The sequence below is a fragment of the Botryllus schlosseri genome, chromosome 1 (assembly GCF_051294905.1).
Source record: "Botryllus schlosseri isolate E-star chromosome 1, Bs_hap1, whole genome shotgun sequence".
Lineage (NCBI taxonomy): Eukaryota > Metazoa > Chordata > Ascidiacea > Stolidobranchia > Styelidae > Botryllus > Botryllus schlosseri.
The window spans coordinates 13113406-13131904 of NC_137236.1; the positions used below are offsets into that span (position 1 = coordinate 13113406).

The 18499-nt window shown below is 39.1% G+C and overlaps 2 long non-coding RNA genes across 2 annotated transcripts; both read left to right on the top strand.

Annotated features, from left to right (window-relative positions):
- Positions 1-264: 264 nt before the first annotated feature.
- On the top strand, positions 265-3338 carry LOC145442320 (uncharacterized). Its single transcript, XR_013916022.1, has 3 exons — positions 265-754; positions 819-993; positions 3073-3338. It is a non-coding gene; the product is annotated as an uncharacterized LOC145442320 (long non-coding RNA).
- Positions 3339-8924: 5586 nt separating this feature from the next.
- Positions 8925-13984, top strand: LOC145437396 (uncharacterized). The gene is made up of 3 exons (XR_013914652.1): positions 8925-9520; positions 12715-12887; positions 13872-13984. It is a non-coding gene; the product is annotated as an uncharacterized LOC145437396 (long non-coding RNA).
- The last annotated feature ends 4515 nt before the right edge of the window (positions 13985-18499 follow it).

Consider the following 18499-nt stretch of genomic DNA (forward strand, 5'->3'; position numbering starts at 1 on the left):
GGAACTTGATATGAATATAATAAGATTTATTTCACTGGATAATATTAACAATAATTATTATAATAGGTTCATGAATGAAATGTCAGGTTTTCAACCAATGAAAATGTCATGTAGGCCTAATTGGAAAAACAAGTGAGTCAACTGCAAAACAAGATCTATATAACTTGGTCAAGAATTCTAGTTGTAAACCCATATTGCATCAAGTTAGAGGATTAACTGACATTCTGAAACTCAGGCCCTTTTCATACCGGATTTACGAAACTCTTTCGGGAACAAGTTCCGAAACAGGCGATGTTCACATAGAGAAAAAATTACCGAAACAGTTCCGGGAAAAGAGCACGTTCATACCTATTTAGAGTTACCGCGAACTTATGTTCATACAGGTCGTTTTTTCGGTAAATTCGCGGGAAATTATGGTCAGTATGAAAGCGATTCTCCGTAAGTGTTGATAGTTACGAAACCATGTCTGTGGGGTGTTCCAGTTGTGATATGCTTGTGGAAAACGATGCGGGAGAGGGATATTCGTGAGATGCGGATAAGTTGGCTCCAACTTTTAGCTATGGGATTCTGCGGATATGCCTTCTCGATGTGTATGGGGCTATATACTCAATATACCATAGTATCAGTAATAGAGCCCGAGCATGTTTCTGGCTTGTGTATTATCAACCAAAGCTGAGAGCAGAAACTGAAAGCCAGCAAAGAGGATAGAGTCCTGTCATGAGAAGAACCACCGATCACATCTTCGTACGACAAAGTCAGTTTATCTTTGTGATTGCTGTATGATGGTTTGGGTAAATCTAATCTTGTACACTGTACAGAGAAACCAGGGAATTCGAGAAATCCGTGAGAGAAACATTTGGTATACTCTGCGACGAGCTTCGAGACCATAACGAAAAGCAGCCAGCAAATTATACGAACTCAATTTCTCTTGCTTGCTGAGTAGCTGTCGCTCTTTGGAGGCTAGCCAATGAAGCCAATCGTTTATAGATCCAGGTAAACATCTGATGTATTTTAAGAAGGCAACTGCCACAAGTTGATTTTAATAAAAATAATTGCTGGTGCCTAGCCAGACTGGAATCTTCAATAGAATAATTGAAGAATTGAATGGAAAGTTGCGTGTGACGTTTACCACCAATTCCACTCTGGGTGCCTAGTAGGGCTAGCCACAATGATTCGAGTACTCGAATCTGAATCGAGTATTAGCTTTAATGATTCGAGTCGAGTAGTAAAATACTATTTTTCGAGTACTGAAATTATACTGAAAGTTGATTTACTAACGAGAATAATACCGTAGTTTTGATACTATATTTCACTGAGTAAGCCTTGAAACCTTGATTGGCCGCCTGATGGGAATCACTAGACTTTTTGCCTGATAGATCAGGTGAGCAGCGATGATTTTCCAAGTTCAAGTAATTTGATAAAAAATAATTAAAAAATATAACATATAGTGTGAGCACAGGACACCTATTCCAAAGGTGATTGGCCGTGTCGCAACGTACGAGATATAGTACAAAGCTACGAACGTTGCTGGAAATAACACATTTCCGAAGTCATGTCAGTATCTTCAATGTGATGGACAATAGGCGTTATGTTCTTTATGGTGGCATAAAAGGTAGCCTGCACATTTGAATTTTGGCATATGACATTGTGTTGTGGTGTCATCATGATGATACTTGACTCGACTCGAAGCGTAATAAGTGATTCAGAATCGAATCACTCAGGTACTCGATTTTGCCCAGCCCTCAGTGCATAGTAATATTTCTATATTTGTCATGGCGGAATGTCAGCCAGTTTTTGCGTAGCATACCACTACAAAAAGGTCAGACAAATTTGGTCTTGAATCATTATGTTAGAAAAAAAAGTCTGAAAGACCATGCCAAGTAGGCTACTTTCTGTGTCAAAAGTAAGACCCAAATTGATGGAAAATAGACTTAAACTGGAAACTGAGCAGTCAACACAATGACTTGGACTCGGACGAGTCATAAAACCATGACTCGAACTCGACGCTCTGTTCGATGAGTTGGACTCGGATTTGACTCGGTGGTAAATGGAAAATGACTCGACTTGAATCTACTCAAAACTATTGAAGTGGGATCGACTTGTGACTTGGTTACAACCCTGCTCACTTATTAAGACAGAAATTGCTGAAAATGAGACCAAATTTGTATATTTTTTGTAGTGGAGTCAGACATGCACATCAACCTACTTTCAGTTACTTAGTTCTAGTTGTGTTAGTTCTAGTTGTGGATTTGAAAAAGTAAATAGTTTCTGGTTCTAGTTGCGGATATTAGAAACTGAGTAGTTCTAGTTCTAATTGCAGATTTTGAAAAGTTTATAGTTCTAGTTCAGGGCCAGCCACTAGTTCTAGTTCGGGGCCGGCCACTAGTTCTAGTTCAAGGCCGGCCAACCCGTGGCCCGCGAGTTAATTTCCGAAATTAGTAGAATTATCAAAAATGGATTGCACAGATTGTGAACTTGCAAGGCCAATCAAAAATTTGATTAGTCTGGCCGCAACACTTGAGATGCAATGACTGAAATATCAGTCCCGACGCATTGGTAGATCTATGAGCCAGTCACATTTTGGTAGATCTTCGTACACTACAATGAAGCAGAATACTTTGCGATAGATTTATCAAAAGTAAAAATTTTCTACACTCTTATAGCGCAACAGCTTGTCCCTCGATTTCTTGCTTTTAATATTGTTACCCCTTTGTGAAAATGAAAGAACGCCTAATGCATCAGATTGAGTCTAACTATATATATTCGCGACCTACCGTTTGCGCTCGCAGGAAGACCGTCGACTATGAAACCTAGGCACCAAATGATTGCCGCATGTTGGACGAAGCTTCCGATATCGATATGTCCAGGTGCCGAATAGTCCAGTCCTTGCAAACTGAGCCAAGCGATATACAGCAGGCTTGCTATTTAGTCAAGTGACAATATTATTAATTTATCAACGTCAAAAAAGTTTCGCGCTTGGCGCGGCTAGTAGAGCATAAGCTAAAGCTAATTTCAAATATGTAATATAAATTTCCTTTCTGCTGCCCTTAAAATTCACAATTGCTTTTTCAGAAACTTAGCAAAGGTTGAAAGATTTTGGTCGACTGAAGGCGCGGTATTTGGCTTTGCTCAGAAACTGCAATCCGCTAAGGCCAGAATGATACAGATGATGGTATACACACAATGAAGACAAGACCTGGTGGTGATCCAAGTATCGCTGGCCCAGACGTCGGAAATGCCCTGTGTGACTTTCTCAATAAACAATGCTCTTCCTTAACCAGATGTGTTTTTGCTGTTTCATTTTATTCATGAGAGAAAATATAACTTAATGCACAGTTCCACCTTTTTCACCAGTATATCCTCCATCTAGACCTGCGAAAAGATCAGATTTAAGTTACACTTGTGTAACACTGCATAACAAAGGAATGACTTGGTTGTAACAAGAAAATGAAGGCATAGGTGAAAACCAAATTATGGCTTGGATAATGTACGATGGTTTACCAGCCAGTTGGTACAATTTCAATTTTGGTTAGTGATTCAGAGCTAAGGTCATCATTCTCTGCTGTGCTGCCACTATCAAAGCAGATGTTACTAAATCACCTTTTCAGTAGGCGTATATGACGGTGACTAACCTACGGACAGCATATCCGTGGTTAGAAACTTGCCTTTGATGTAACAAATTAGTTAAGGGTTAAGATAACCTACCAAATTAGTGTTTAAATCCTAAAGTTTTCAGGCAACTCACCCAATGCTGCATCATTTGGAGATGGTGTCCTACCTTTCTAGCCGTGCTCTGTTCACAAAACCACAGAAAAATGAAGCTGACTAGTAGTCAGTGACTACGTATTGTGAGCATACATAATATGAATCCAAGAATAATGCATTCCCAACACCATTACACACGTAGATCAAAATGCAGCAGGTAGCCCGAATGAACAGCGCGTTACCGTAACTAAAAGTTTGATTGACAGCGTTCCGGGAACCCAGCTGCGCCATTCGTGTTCATACTCAGTCGATCCCGTAAAAATCTCCGAAAATAAGCGCGTTCATACCGCCCCGAAACACCAGTGTTATGTTCACATAGAGGGGTTCCGGTAAACATTTTCGAGAAATGTTATTCCCGGAACCCCGGTATGAAAAGGGCCTCAGTTGATGCAAGTTGATCTAAAAGCCAATATACCATTATTTATCACACAGCTGCTTGCTGTAAGAACCCTCTTGACAACATACCGGTAATCATAACATATCGCATGTTGATATTCTTGAACGAATTACCTTCAATTATTAAAGCAATGTGTTCTCTCGTAATGCCGTACGCAATCAACATCTTCTTCATTCCTTCCGCTATGATGAGATCAGCGACACGTTCACCACATCCACAAAGTCACTGTACTGCGACCTGTCGCTCCATTTAAATTTGACCCTTTGACCCTGACTGAGTTCCCGCCGTTACCGAGAGATGTGAACCGTGAATGAGAGAGAGAGAGAGAGAGAGGGATAGCAATAGAGAAATATAGAGATGTTTATTCAGTCAACAGTCAGAAGCAGAATGCAGTGATAATAGCCAGGTAACACTAACGATGACTAAACAACGTACTTCAAAATTACATGGTGATGACAATGATTGATTGATTGATTGATTTCTTCATTGCTATACTGCTGATATATCAATGATCATTAATGGGGAAACGCAATATAATGGAAGTCATAGTCAAGTCAGACAATCATGTGGTTGTAACAATGCTATATATAATTGGGTTGAAATGATCAATTACTTCTGCCAGTTTGGTAGGTAAATAAAATGAGAAGAGAAACGTTCACAAAACCTAGTAAATGCAAGAAAGCGACACACTAAAATAATGGAGCAACATTGATGAAACAGCAGTCCACTTCATGGCTCCTGAGCTATGTGCCCTTTTAGGTACGCATGTGTGCAATTGATTTGAGCTGACGCGGTCTCTGCTCACATAAATTATAAGTTGCGCACAAAAAATCCGAAGAGATGACCTTTTTTTAGTGGTTACGCACTGTTGTCCAAGGGACCGCGCAGTGAATAGGTGAGCGCTTGCTGCAGACTCGTCAAAATTAGAGGTAACATTGCTTATGAGCTATATGTAAACGGGGCTAAAAGCACGCACTACTTACACGAGAGTCGTTATTACCGTTCAACATCTATTATAGAAATGCTGCATCATTTGAGAATCTATATCTTGCAGCTTAATTCCTCCCCTGCAAATATCCCAGCGGGAGCAAACGGACCCCAGGGTCATTGGGTTTACCGATGACGTCATGATCGGCACACGAGTGTACCGTACCTTACCCTGGATGATCTGGTCATTTACCAGTGATATTACGATAAGTTTCAGCAGCGTTTCCAGCGTCGACCTCACAATCCCTCTCAATCTTACTGATCTCACAACTGGTGCGGCGACTTACCGGACTATTAAAATGTATACGTAAACTCTTTCATAGTGATCAAAGCCGGCGACAGATGATAAGATGAGAGCAGAAGCACATATTTCGTAACTTTATCTGATGAAGTGTGGACTTGCACATATTATGACACCACTTCGGCGAAAGATTTGGGTCGACTTTATGTGTTTGTCCCATATTGCATCTCTGAATGCACAATTTTGTGTCTAAATCGATGCTTTCGATTTAGAGTGTACCGCGACAATGGTGCTACAGCGACTAGCGATACGGAGATAATGTCGAAATCCGGGCACGATATTGATGTATATTGAGCGACTGTCCTTTGTGGGAGACGTCGTAACTACCATAGCTATTCATTGGCACTATAGAGAGTAAAATAATTTGCTGGCAACGTGAGATGTGATTAATCGAGCCCCTTGCGTCGTCAACATAAATGTGCAGTACTGTTTACGCGGAACTACACCAACTTGTATGTGGAAAAGAATGCGATTAAATCTCCTTGAAGCGGCGTCTCGCTGTTTTCAAAATATGAATCATTGCAACAATGACATGACTCACATAATATTATTAAGTGTAGGGCCTACTGTACGTCATCAACAAGTACTTCCTCTTCATAGTTTCAGATATGCATGCTGTATATGGTTGCTATGATTGCATGATAAATTTACAATCATGGCTATGTCTGTCTTTCGGCCGATTTAAAAAAAAAATGTAAATCATTCGGTAATGCTCTTACCGGAAAGCCTCTAGAAAACAGCTGGAAGATATACAAAGCGTAGACTGACTGTTATGGGGAATTTTGGGTTTATGTCAGGAAGCTTCACTTTCGTTATCCGCCAATGTCTATGTATCACAGTAAGTTTACGACAGTGTGTAATCACAGTGAGAGTTCATGTCAGCGGTGTAGTACTTCATCCATATTCCATATGTAGATTACTTGAAATTGGTTTGGCAAAAATCATCCTAAATGTGCAGTGTAATTCAAAGGATCGGCTTAAGATTAATTTTCTCGATTTTCAATAAGCCTTGTGATACGCTTTGAGTTTCGACCTGACAATAGAACGAAAAACGTATAGGTAATTACCACTGCCGAGACTAAAAATATTCGCTGTGGTTCTCATGTAATTCATTCCTATCGTTGTTAAAGACGTCGTATAATACTGTATGCCATATCGAGAAACCACACAATATTAGTAAAGCCATCATCATATCCAAGTCTGACATCTGAAAATTGCGGCCAGCGCATAACACGAATTCATCACGCCGCTTTTCAGCACGGGAAAAGCTAGAGTTATCCAGCACACGGTTATTGTGGTCGGCTACCACACCAAGTCTAACTTTTTTCTAGTTCGATTAGATTCTGATTAGGTCGGCGCGGTGTTGTAGGAGCTCCTTTGCGAATCCGTTAACTCAGGTGAAATTTCAGCATGTATCTGCAGACCATATGATATAGACCAGAGGTCTCAAACTCAAATGTGCTCGCGGGCCAGTTTTCCAGTTTTGACGACGCCGCGGGCCGCAGCATTTATAGGGGTGTTCTAATGTCTTTCCAAGTAGGCCTCATTTGGCGTGAATGAACTGTCTTATTGAAAGTGAGCCGATCCAGCAGACTGACAGTAAACACTCATCATCAAAATGTGATTTACTGTTGTATCAATTTAGGCCTGGCACGAGAAGAATCATCACATACATAACTATTTGAATAAAATTGTTGTTGTACTGATATATATTAATTATAAGATATAGACACCATATGGGTGGACGGAAAAATGTATGATGCCACCATAAAAGCTATCGGGTTATAATTTTTCAGCTACTATGAATATTTTGAATTTAACATATTGATAATAAAGACTAATCTGATATCAAAACAGTTTTATGTTGAGCATTGTAATGCCGATCCAGGATTCGGGTATACTTCTGATAAGTAGGCTATTAATCTCATGGCCAAATATCTTCAAATATAGGAGCAGAAAAAATATAAATATAATATAAATATATTATTGAATGTGACCTAGTGATTGAAATGTCGGAACGCCGAACGGCCCATTGCTATTACATCGTTGGAGCGTACCACTACGGTACTCGGCACCTTTAAGAACATGGTTTAGCGGCCAAAGATGTAACAACAGATTGCCAATGGTTGCCATAACTACTTGCGAAATACCAAGCTGCGACCTTCTGATCTATTACTATTCTCCTGATACGCGATTAGTTTGTTGCGTCCATGGTTCAAACAAATTCACGGCATTCCGAGTAACTCCAAGTCCACTCGAGTCATTTTCATTTCGCCATCGAGTTAGCCCGAGTCTGAGTAGTCCTAGTCCAACTCACAAATTTCAGTCACGAATCGTCTAAGTGTCAGGTTTTGACATCATGAATTGGAAATGTGGCGAAATAGCGAATCTTCCACTGCATGGTAGCGTTTGCAATTGATGTGAAAGTGAAGTTTGATGAATAATTTAGGGCTTTCGGAGCAGTTTAAGAGGGGACTTTCACGTTACAACCTGAAAAGATATGTGATACTTATATATTGTCAAAGTAAGAAAAATCTAAAATGTCGTCGCAGGCCGCACAAAATGCTCTGGCGGGCCGCATGCGGCCCGCGGGCCGCGTGTTTGAGATCTCTGATATAGACTATCACTAAGCTATACTCATCACATTAATGAATAGACCTACATGGATTTTGTCGGCCCTAACTATTTTGGTGTGCTATGTGGTTGGTTTCGGTCAACACATTCATAGCAAAGTCATTTCTATCACCATGCGTAGCACCGTATACTATTATGCCTACATATGTTTCGTATGATGCGATACTACCAATCGAGGTGTACAATCATCTACTGGGAAAATAGCGTCGAAATTGTAATTCTCGTTTCCATATTACTTTTTAATGGCAATGAGCGTATATAATTTCAGTAGTTGAAAAAATCATCTTATAGTCAACTTTAATGGTTATATATAGTACAATAGATTTAGATTCGAGTACTCGGATCCTTGTGCAACGCTCATCGTAATATGTGCATGTTGTGCAACCACCAATATTATTGACGAAATTTACTCATGAATTTGAAGTCAAAAATACGTTTTTCACACAACTAGACAACGAATCCCAATTCTATAACAAGAATAGTCGTTTTTTGTTGCATATAGCAAGCCCATATAAATAATTAAATGTTCCGGCGCCCGTAGGAAGGGCGTACCAGACTTGGTTCGTTACGGATCTAATATGCGTGAGTTTTTTGGGATTGTATGCATAAAGTGGATTGTTAATATGTCCTATCTTAGACGTTTGGTCGAGAACCCTACGAGGGCCTATGACCAAGGTATCGTTTTCGTTCAATGGACTGGCAAAGCATCGGCTGCCGCAAAATGATTCCCTATTTTATATTCAAGTGTAGATCACATCATATTTATAACGCAGTGCCCCTTTACACATTCAAATTTGGCTGATAGTGTGCGGGTATTTGCGGCCTCAGTGCCTTGGCTGATATTTCGTGCAGGTTAGTTGATGATACCCAGATGACATGACGCGGGCAACTGGAATTCTGCTTAGCCGCCATTATATGGTAGATACAAAAAAGGTATGTCTTAAATACCAGACAGCGTCACAGTCAAATTATTTCATTATTACTGACCCATACATTTTAAGGGGAGATTAGTGTTAAGAAGTGTACTAGATATATCATCTTAACAATAAATTAGACTTAAATTAAAACATGTAGGCCTAATTAAAAATTATCTGACAGGGGTGATAATATAGCGACATGCGATCAACTGTAAAACCTTCCAGAACTGAGCTTTTATGGTTACACTGCCACGTTCTAAAATTATGGTCGATATGTAAAAATTAGGAAAGGTTCAGTTTCTAATTACAGGCTGATTTCCGTCGAATTTTTGCATAATATTGGTACGTTTCGATAGTACTTCTACGTCAAATTAGCTATTAAGATCAAAAGCAATAACGGAAAGCAATCATGCGTACGATTGAGGTATGTCGAAATGATGAAAGCAGCATATCATGTTTTCCCGGACAAGTTTTAACCATCCAATCAGCGAATGTTCGAAAGTCAGTATTAATTCCGTGGTAAGTATTGTGATTATCAGCTGCAGGTATTTTGAAACAGTAAATTTATTTATATATTTATGAAATCTTTTCGGAGAAAAATTTGCGTTTGTCCAGCTAATGCATAAACCTCGTCTGAAGTTTCAAATACTGTTGTGTTTTTACCCGATTCAAATGTTTAACATATTCCTTGCTTCAATATAGCACAACTAATGCGATGACAAAACAGTTACACAATATAGTCTACCACGCACGAACGCCAATCGAACGCATAAAAAGAATCTAACTCTGAAATGACACTACATCTACGTCCGCTTGATGTAACGTAGAGGTTGCACACAGTCATTGTTTGATTCGATGCTTTAATATTTACAATTCACGCTGTAAAAGCTCCATGTCTTTCGGCCGACCATTTTCAGGTCTGTGCTGTCGACAGTCGGTTTCATTAAATATTTAATCCCGCGCTATTGAAGACTTTGTCCTCCCAGCAAAATCAGCAATTAATATCCTAAATTAACCTTCAACGCTTACCAACATGATAGCGTGGCGACTCTACCCTACGTCCATTGGTGTGGAGCAGGGGTGTTCAAGCTTTTTACTCGTCAAGACCACATTTCGATCACTAAAATCGCATACGACCGCATTCCAGAGGACAGTCGTAATTCACAACTAGTACGCCAAATACCCATGTTGACTTGGATTCTAGGGCATTTCGCATCGCGAACTGCCCTTTCGGTGTCTGTACCATCACTGCACTCTTTTAAAATTGAATGGTAATGCACAGTACTAATTGTACCAGCAGAACTCTCTATACCATGTACCAGGCGACACAATGCACTTGTGGACAATTTTTGGCCTCGTGATTTGTGAGCATCATCGACAAATTTCCTTAACAATATAGGTAGTTACGCAATGTGCATATTACTATCATGTATTCACTTTTTTGTGTCATATGATCAGATTTATCTATAGAGCTGATGAAGGATATTTCTTCGAAAATTTAGAGCTCTATAATAATGATGATGCATCTTCGGGTAGGTTGGTATTTCTTGACCTGTATAGTCAAATGATATTGCAGTCTCCATAACGTATTAGATTAAATTTCGCTCTCTAGTCACACACTATTTCGTATTGGTATTTCTTGGCATTTCTCTTATGGGGTTCGGACTGCAAGAGCACCATTATATTAAAATTGAGACATAAAGTCGCATTGTATCGCGAGATGCGCAAATAACATTTGGGAGTCAATTTAAATTGCATGTTGACGGCCGCCATTGCACGGTAATGAAATTACATGTAAACGACCGCATAATTATTCCTCTACGGCCGTAGGTTGGAGGATGCGTCGTTGAATACGCTGAAGAAATTGTGCACTGGAACGAATCTCTTGTCATTACCGTATGTTGTAGGCTGTGTCCATTGCAATAGACACGCTCATAAAACGTATACAGTATGAATTGAGGTATTGACATATTCCAGAATCGATACGATTTGGGCATATTGCAAATTAAAATTTTGGACATTTCGAGATCATTTCATAGAGAGACAGTATAGCTTACTCCTGTTAGCGTCATCACACCTTTGACAGTAGATATTATGACGTATATGCAGAGGTGGTCAAATTAGTCAAGAAAGCTACTCAAGTAGAAGTAGAAGTAGCGACGAAAAACTCTACTCAAGTACGAGTAGAGGTACTTCTTCAACAAGCAACTTAAAACTGCTTGAAGTAGAAGTAGAATACTCTGACTTTAAATCTACTTAAGTAAGTAAGTAGTTGTGAAAACGATCGTAATTCGTTCGCATGGATTGTCAAAAGCTATGCGAAAGGTGCCGAGCTTGGATTCAGATTAATGCATACCATGAGGTGTCCAATTTTCGACAGCATAAGCATTCGTCCGCATCATGGGATGAAAATGAAAGTATTTACATGGAAATGCTATACTAATGCTCTGTGTACTTGAACATCACGTTTTAGAAAATATAATGGTATGGCTCACTCCCCCAAATTATAAGGCCCCGTATACTTCAGTCGAAGAGCAATACGGATAAGTTGTATAGGATACGGTGAAACACTTTGAGCGATTAGTAAACGTTAAAAAAACTGGTGGATCGTAGAAATATCAAATTGCATAGCTTTATATCCGAAAATTAAAGGCATTACCTCACTTGCTTTAATACTTCCACACGAATGTTATCGAGACAGCTTTTATTCTTCAACATGTATGTTCTCCAGACAATAGAAGTGTTGAGTGTGAAATATATATACTACTTCTAAAACCGGAAAATGTATTTCGTATCGTTTCAAGGGTGGTATACTAAAACAGTAAAAAAGTCAGAGTCCAATTTTCCAGATTACGACACGCCATGAACTGCTAGATTACGATATGTTAAGTAAATGCTAGATTGCGAAACATGAGTTTCAAACGTTATGATGAGTCATATATACTGTGATGAAATATTTCAAATGGGCGAAGGGCGATAATACGGTGTGAACGAGACCACGCCAACCCTCCACCTAAAATATATAAATTGTATATTATATACTTTCGTGAAATCATACTGGTTACCCCGTATCCATTGAGTGCGAAGCGCGACGAAAATTCTGGGCTTTACTCAACTTCTATAACAATTAAAGGTTGATACTCCGTCAAAACAGCCCCGAAATTCCGCAAACTATCTTCCTAATTGGTGGATTAAACCACTTCTACTTGACAACTGAAAATAGCAAAAAATAAGTAAGTAGATCACAAAATTATGAAGTAGAAGTAAATAAAATCAAATCTACTTGTTTAAGTATCAGAAGTAGAGGAAAACTACTTGAGTACTTCAAAAAAGTAGAAGTACTTTGTTACTGACCACCTCTGCGTTTACGTAAATATGTATCTGCGTCTGCTTCGGTCTATACAGGCATATATACATTCCAATCGGAATGAAACATATGTGGACCTCAGTCTCCCGATATGCAATGACGAAGGACTTGTAATTCCGGTCGTAATTTAGATAATTTTTACAGCTGATTGTACGTATTAATTATAACGAACTTTCGATGATTTACTGAACAAATTATTTACAATTTAAGATAGCGATAACTAGTTTCGATAATGGCACCCGGAAAAGCATCATTGGAATGTTGGTTAGGTTACATATTTCGCATATACATTTGACGTATATGCTTTCAGTATTTGCGTACCTAACGTATCATTATATCCTAAAAGGTGTGGATTCTATGATTTTGGACAATGCGATACGCCGGAGAGTTTGGACATAGTGAAGAAATCCTGTCAGAATCGACAATCATGTAAACTGAAATCAAATGATCAACTGTTTGGTGACGAATGTGCAGTAACCTCAGCGTATTTGGAAGTCACATACGGCTGTGTAGACGATGGTACGTTTAAATAATACAAGGGCTTATGAATCGATACACTAATAGACCATGATCTGAAAACTCTAGGATTTGTATGCTTTATTATTTCTCAGTGATGCCACCAAAATATTAAAATATGTTTCATATCAAAATATTAGAATATATTTTAATATTTTCTAAACCCAGTATTTTTTCTTTTCCCAACCGCGTACCAGTAATTTGTACTTTTACTATACTTGTGATCATCTGGAACCTGAATGACTACTTTTACTCGAATTATTCGCCCTGCATTAGTTATTCGCGTTATTACTCTGCGATATCACAAATGAATCGCTAGAAAACACAATAGAATTTGGTAGATGCAATTGTCTACTGATCACGGGCTTGTATACATCCGCGGTAGTAGTGGCGAGATAGCGCAGTGGTATAATCCGCTGCTGCAACACCAATGGGTGCGGGTTCGAGTCCGACCGAGGTCGACTTCCGAATTCCGGTACCTAAGTGTTGGAGGTTTACCTAGGCTTCTCCTCGCCACCTTATCCGCGTCGGCGGTGTCTTACAAAAAGCCTAGAGGTGGGCCGTGCTCTATAAGTCGGCAGTTACGGAAAATATGAAGAATATCGGCCTGGTGTAAATGACCATAGCAGTCGACAAACACCATGAAATACCCCAAAACAAACAAAACAAACATCCGCGGTATATTATTACTCGAAGCATATGTGCAGGCTCAATTCGACCATTTCGTCTCTTGTACGCCTTATCCATTACGGCCAATAACATTTGCTCACAGTCCTGTGTCGAGGCAGAGATCTGGATGATTCTTTTCCGCGTAACGTTCCAGTATCTTTGAAATATATCTTGATCATACATTTCCACGATATAGTTGTACTCGCTTTACAAGATTCATAACGATTAAAAATAGAGATTGACAGAAAAATATCGGATATTTTCAAATATTAAGATATGACAAAATAATTTGTTTCATGTTCACTATGCAATTTGCAGAAATAAGAACCTCCAGCACTGTTCAAGATCGTATCACCACCTATACCGACACTTCAGAAACAGCCGATTTTATGATGACACAAACGGGCAAGTATATCAGTTGTTCACTGTTACTTACAAGTATGTAATTTATTTTGACGGATCAATTCTGGACAAATTTGGGTTCTCGTCCCAGCAATATATATATATATATATATGTATAATATTTGAAATTTGATATATAATTATTGACCAGTGGTTCTTAACCGATGGTCCACGAAGTATTTCCATGGGTCCACGAAACCTTGTTCAAAGTAAGCTATTCTCCTGTGCCCAATATCACTATCCCTCACTAGCTGATACGGCTTCGGCGATGGTAATATCAATCCACGGAGAAAGAATTTGCTGATATGAATGGACATATTGCCTTATCGTGCAATGGTTCACCATCGCCAGGACCGTGACTCTTAGAAAATGACTTCGGGCTCCCCCAAAGACCAAGATTTACGACGAGATATTTTTCCAGCAAGTAGGCCGACTGTGTCTTGCTAACCCCAATATCGATTCCTCAGTCCAGGGGTGGCAAATTTGCGCCAGTAGAATGAATATTATGCGGTAGTCGACACTTAATGCGAGTATAGGATGTGTTGTCAGCCGTCAATATGCAAATTGAAGTTACGAATTGGCTCTTAAGTAATTAGACGTCTGAATTATCGTTGAAATTTTCATCACGCTACGCGCTGATCTATGCGAATTGATTTCCGATTTTAACATAGCATGCAGAGTCCTTTGTAATGTAACCCCAGCAGTACATATGCGAACAGCAGAGGAAAATGATGCGCCCCATAAGGAAACACCAAATTGTCATCGTGTTCTCCTCATCACGAATTTGTTTCTGGTAGGCCTACGTTTGGGCGAATCCAATCTATTTCAACCATACCGACAATCCTAATGGTCAAGAAATACGAGCATGCAACAAAAGGGACTAATGAAAATTGGTCCATCCAAAGATGCCGAACAGCAATAATAACGTCCCTAAATTTTTGACCACACCCTTGCATCAACTCTACCGCTGAATCTGATCACATGAGCTAAGAAAAGATAAATATTTGATAGTAATATGTGCAACTAACGATGCGCATGCGCATAGTAAGCCGATTTGAGTGAATAGATTAGCCGGCAATTGACATGAATAGTTTAACGTGGATATTTGGCCTCCAGTTTGTTCATTACGACTATGCACTGGAATGCGGTCGTAGGCTACATAAGTAGTCGAAATGCTGCCGTGAATAGCAAAATGGATCGCCACCCCTGCTTTTGTTGCTGAAGAGTGTTGTTAGGTATCGTGCGCAGCTAATAGTGCAAAATAGAATGAAAGTAGTGATGATGATATTTTTTGTTGTGTTTGTATTTCTTTAATAAAATATTATTTCTTTTGTGGTAACTATGCTCGTCAGCCCTGTTGTAGAGTACAGCGTTGTACTGACGTAGAATTATCAAAACGTGGTTATTAAACTGCGTTGCCTATTTTTATCTCTATATTCGAGTCATGCGGCCCGCGGCCTCTACAAATTTTCGAAAACTATCTTGACCCGTTTTTAGCTGGCGACCCTGGCTTTATGGTATATAATAGATAATGATGTAACGTAGGTTTGCCGAATTTCGGAAATCAGAAACGAGGACACATTTTCGAAATTTTCAGACTCAGAATACGGAACAAAAATCCGTGTCCGTTGGTTAACTTGAAAAAATGTCATCTTTCCGGCTCAGCACCTGAAATACCCACTGTTCTATCAGCTCTTCCGTTGATTGATTAAAAAAAGATCATCTTTCTTGAGTGTTGATTTTCTATATCTCCGTCCGATTTTCAGATAGATTTATTCAAAATTTTCTAGAAAGATGAAAACTTCTCAAAAAGTGGACATTTGGGCGTCCTCCGAGGACACTTTCGAAAATTCAAAAACTATGACAAATCCTCTTAAAATAGGACGTCCGGGAACCTTAGACATAATGGAATGTTCAAGGTTATGACTGGGAAGGCTTTGTTATTTTCCACCTTTTAGGGTTATTTTTGTATCCTTCATTAAAGGTGGGCACAGTTTTTACAGTGTTGTTTATAGGCAGCACATCAATTGTTTGGTCGATGCAGGTAACGCAACGATTGTAAAAATCGTTTTCATGGTCATACTGGGTCGAATTCCAGGACATTGCTCGGAACGGGAGGATTTCCACCAAGCGATAAGCCGATATTTTTCACAATTCGAGCGTTGGAATGAAATTGCTGGTTTTGGTCTTCCATTCCATATTCATTGTTTTTTCTGAGTTGCGGAAAAGGGTGGTATTTCACAAATAATTGAAGATTTTCAAATTAGCCAGAATACTTTCGGCTGACACTAGTCAGGGGTAGTCGTCAGCAACTAGCAGGGAATTGGAATACGAATATACTATTCAATTATATATTGAAGTTCTGTGCCTCCAAGAAGCTCTGAAGATTTTCAGCAAAATTAATTATAATGGTCGTCATTTGCGGAATCATCACTTACATATTTTGAATAACATGTTCCGGCCTACATCGGACACATGAGATGCTTCAGAGAGTATCGGGCTTCACTTGATGAATTCTCCTTTGATTCATTATTTCAGGGAGAATGACGTCGATATATCTCGATAAAATTAGTACGATGAGCTAATTGTAAATGGGAGGACAAAACTCTAAGAGATGGTAAAGGATCTCGGTACTGAGTTCGCAATTTCACTTCCCGCAAGCGAGTAATTATTTCAATTTATGCTATAAGACAATGAAACGTGCCATGTCAATGGTGAAGCAAATTTATGTAGAAGCAATAGTAACCTGACGTTAAATAAAATGCGAGATGTATGCCTACTAGGGCTGTTAAACAAATATTATTGCAGTAGAAAAATTTCCAATTCCATGATTTTATATTAAATGATTAAAGAGTTAGTCACCGCAAATACTATTCCATTCTAATCCAAATTTTTCTGCTGCAATAACTTTGCTTCTAGTGGTTGGAATTGAGCCAAATTTGGTGTGCAACATCTCTACTGACAAATTTTACGGAGTTGAAAGAAAAATTTTAAAATTTAACATTTTTTTTTAGTGATGAATTCAAAGCTTTCTACTGCAAGAAAATCCCTTCTGCTGGTTGGAATGGAGCCAAAGTTGACGTGCAGCGTTGTTATCACCAACCTAACAATTTTATCATATAGCCAAATTTGCTTTTTACAGCCATAATGCCACCTCAATGCGAGGAAATTTATTGCGACCGTAGGTATGGTCTCTGGTCAGAGTAGTTTTCGTTGCTATTCAAGTAGAAGTAGAATTGTAGGCGGATTAATCCTCGTTTTATGACAATCTCACTCCCAAAAGTGATGCGAGCTTCTCCCCAATCTATTTTCTACTTTTCACATTACAAAGAGCACAAAGTAAGTTTTGCCTATGAGATTGTTCAACTAGAAAAGAAAGTGGCCCAATAATATAACAACATGAACGAGTAGTGGGAATAAACAACATCTATTTGAGTATTCTGAAATATTTGGAGTACTTGGCTTTCGCCTTCGCATGCCAATGTTGCTGGAAGTATCGTTTTTTTTTAATAATTAAATAAACATAAAATACACAATAACATGACTGCTATTTTCAGGCTATGTGCACCACGAGTTTATTGTAATGTCCATTGCGTCCTTGATTTTCGTAGTCTTCGGGATCTTGTCAGTCTCTCTCGCTCCCATGCGTCCCCATCGTGGTCTCTGTTGCCGATTTTTAACAATGCTCACTTTCATTCTGGGCTTTTCAATGCACTACGGCAGTAGTGACATCGACGATGACCAGCCGCCCATAGAAACCATGGTAATAACCGGGATTCGATTCCACTTGCATTGGTGCCGTGACTGCTGTGTTTAAACAATTGCGCCACTCAATTCCTCACTCACGATTTGTGGCAGGAAAACAACTTTGGAAGATAAAGTTCGATATATTAGTCTACATTTGATATTTTTCATAACTGCTATATAATAGGCCTACTTGGTGGAGTGTCGACACAATGCTACAGTAGCATGGAAACAACATTTGATGCCTTCTGTCTACAGTCAAACGCGGAACCTAATAGAGTTAGAGCAGTGGTTCCCAACGGGGGAGGAATTCCCCCCTTGGTGGGAATTTTGCAATTTTTAGGGAGGAGTTCCACTTTAGAATTGTAACGGATTTCCCAAATTGTTCATGTCCAAACTGTCATGTAGTCAACCAGTTATATTCGAACGTATGCTCCTCATGCCTGTTTTTTGTTTGCTGAAAGTATGTTCAAATGCTATTTGAAATCTCTTTTTCACATACAAATCCCCCCCTTTTTTAAACTAGTTCAGATTTTCTGCAATTTTGTAAGCCAGCGACGGCCTCTCAATCAAATGTATCCTATGCGAGCAAATGTCGTGCCGAATCTATCACAACAAGGCCTCTAGTGAAAATATATATTTTATATTTTCAAGTCAACATTTTCAGACAGTGACAAAATATTCCAACGTCATCGATTCAAGTCAAAGAGATCGCTAGCCTTGCTTTATTTTTAGTGAACAGCAACCTGATCGAAAAAAAAGACATGTTAAACTCGGTGCAATGTTGCCGAAACGTAATG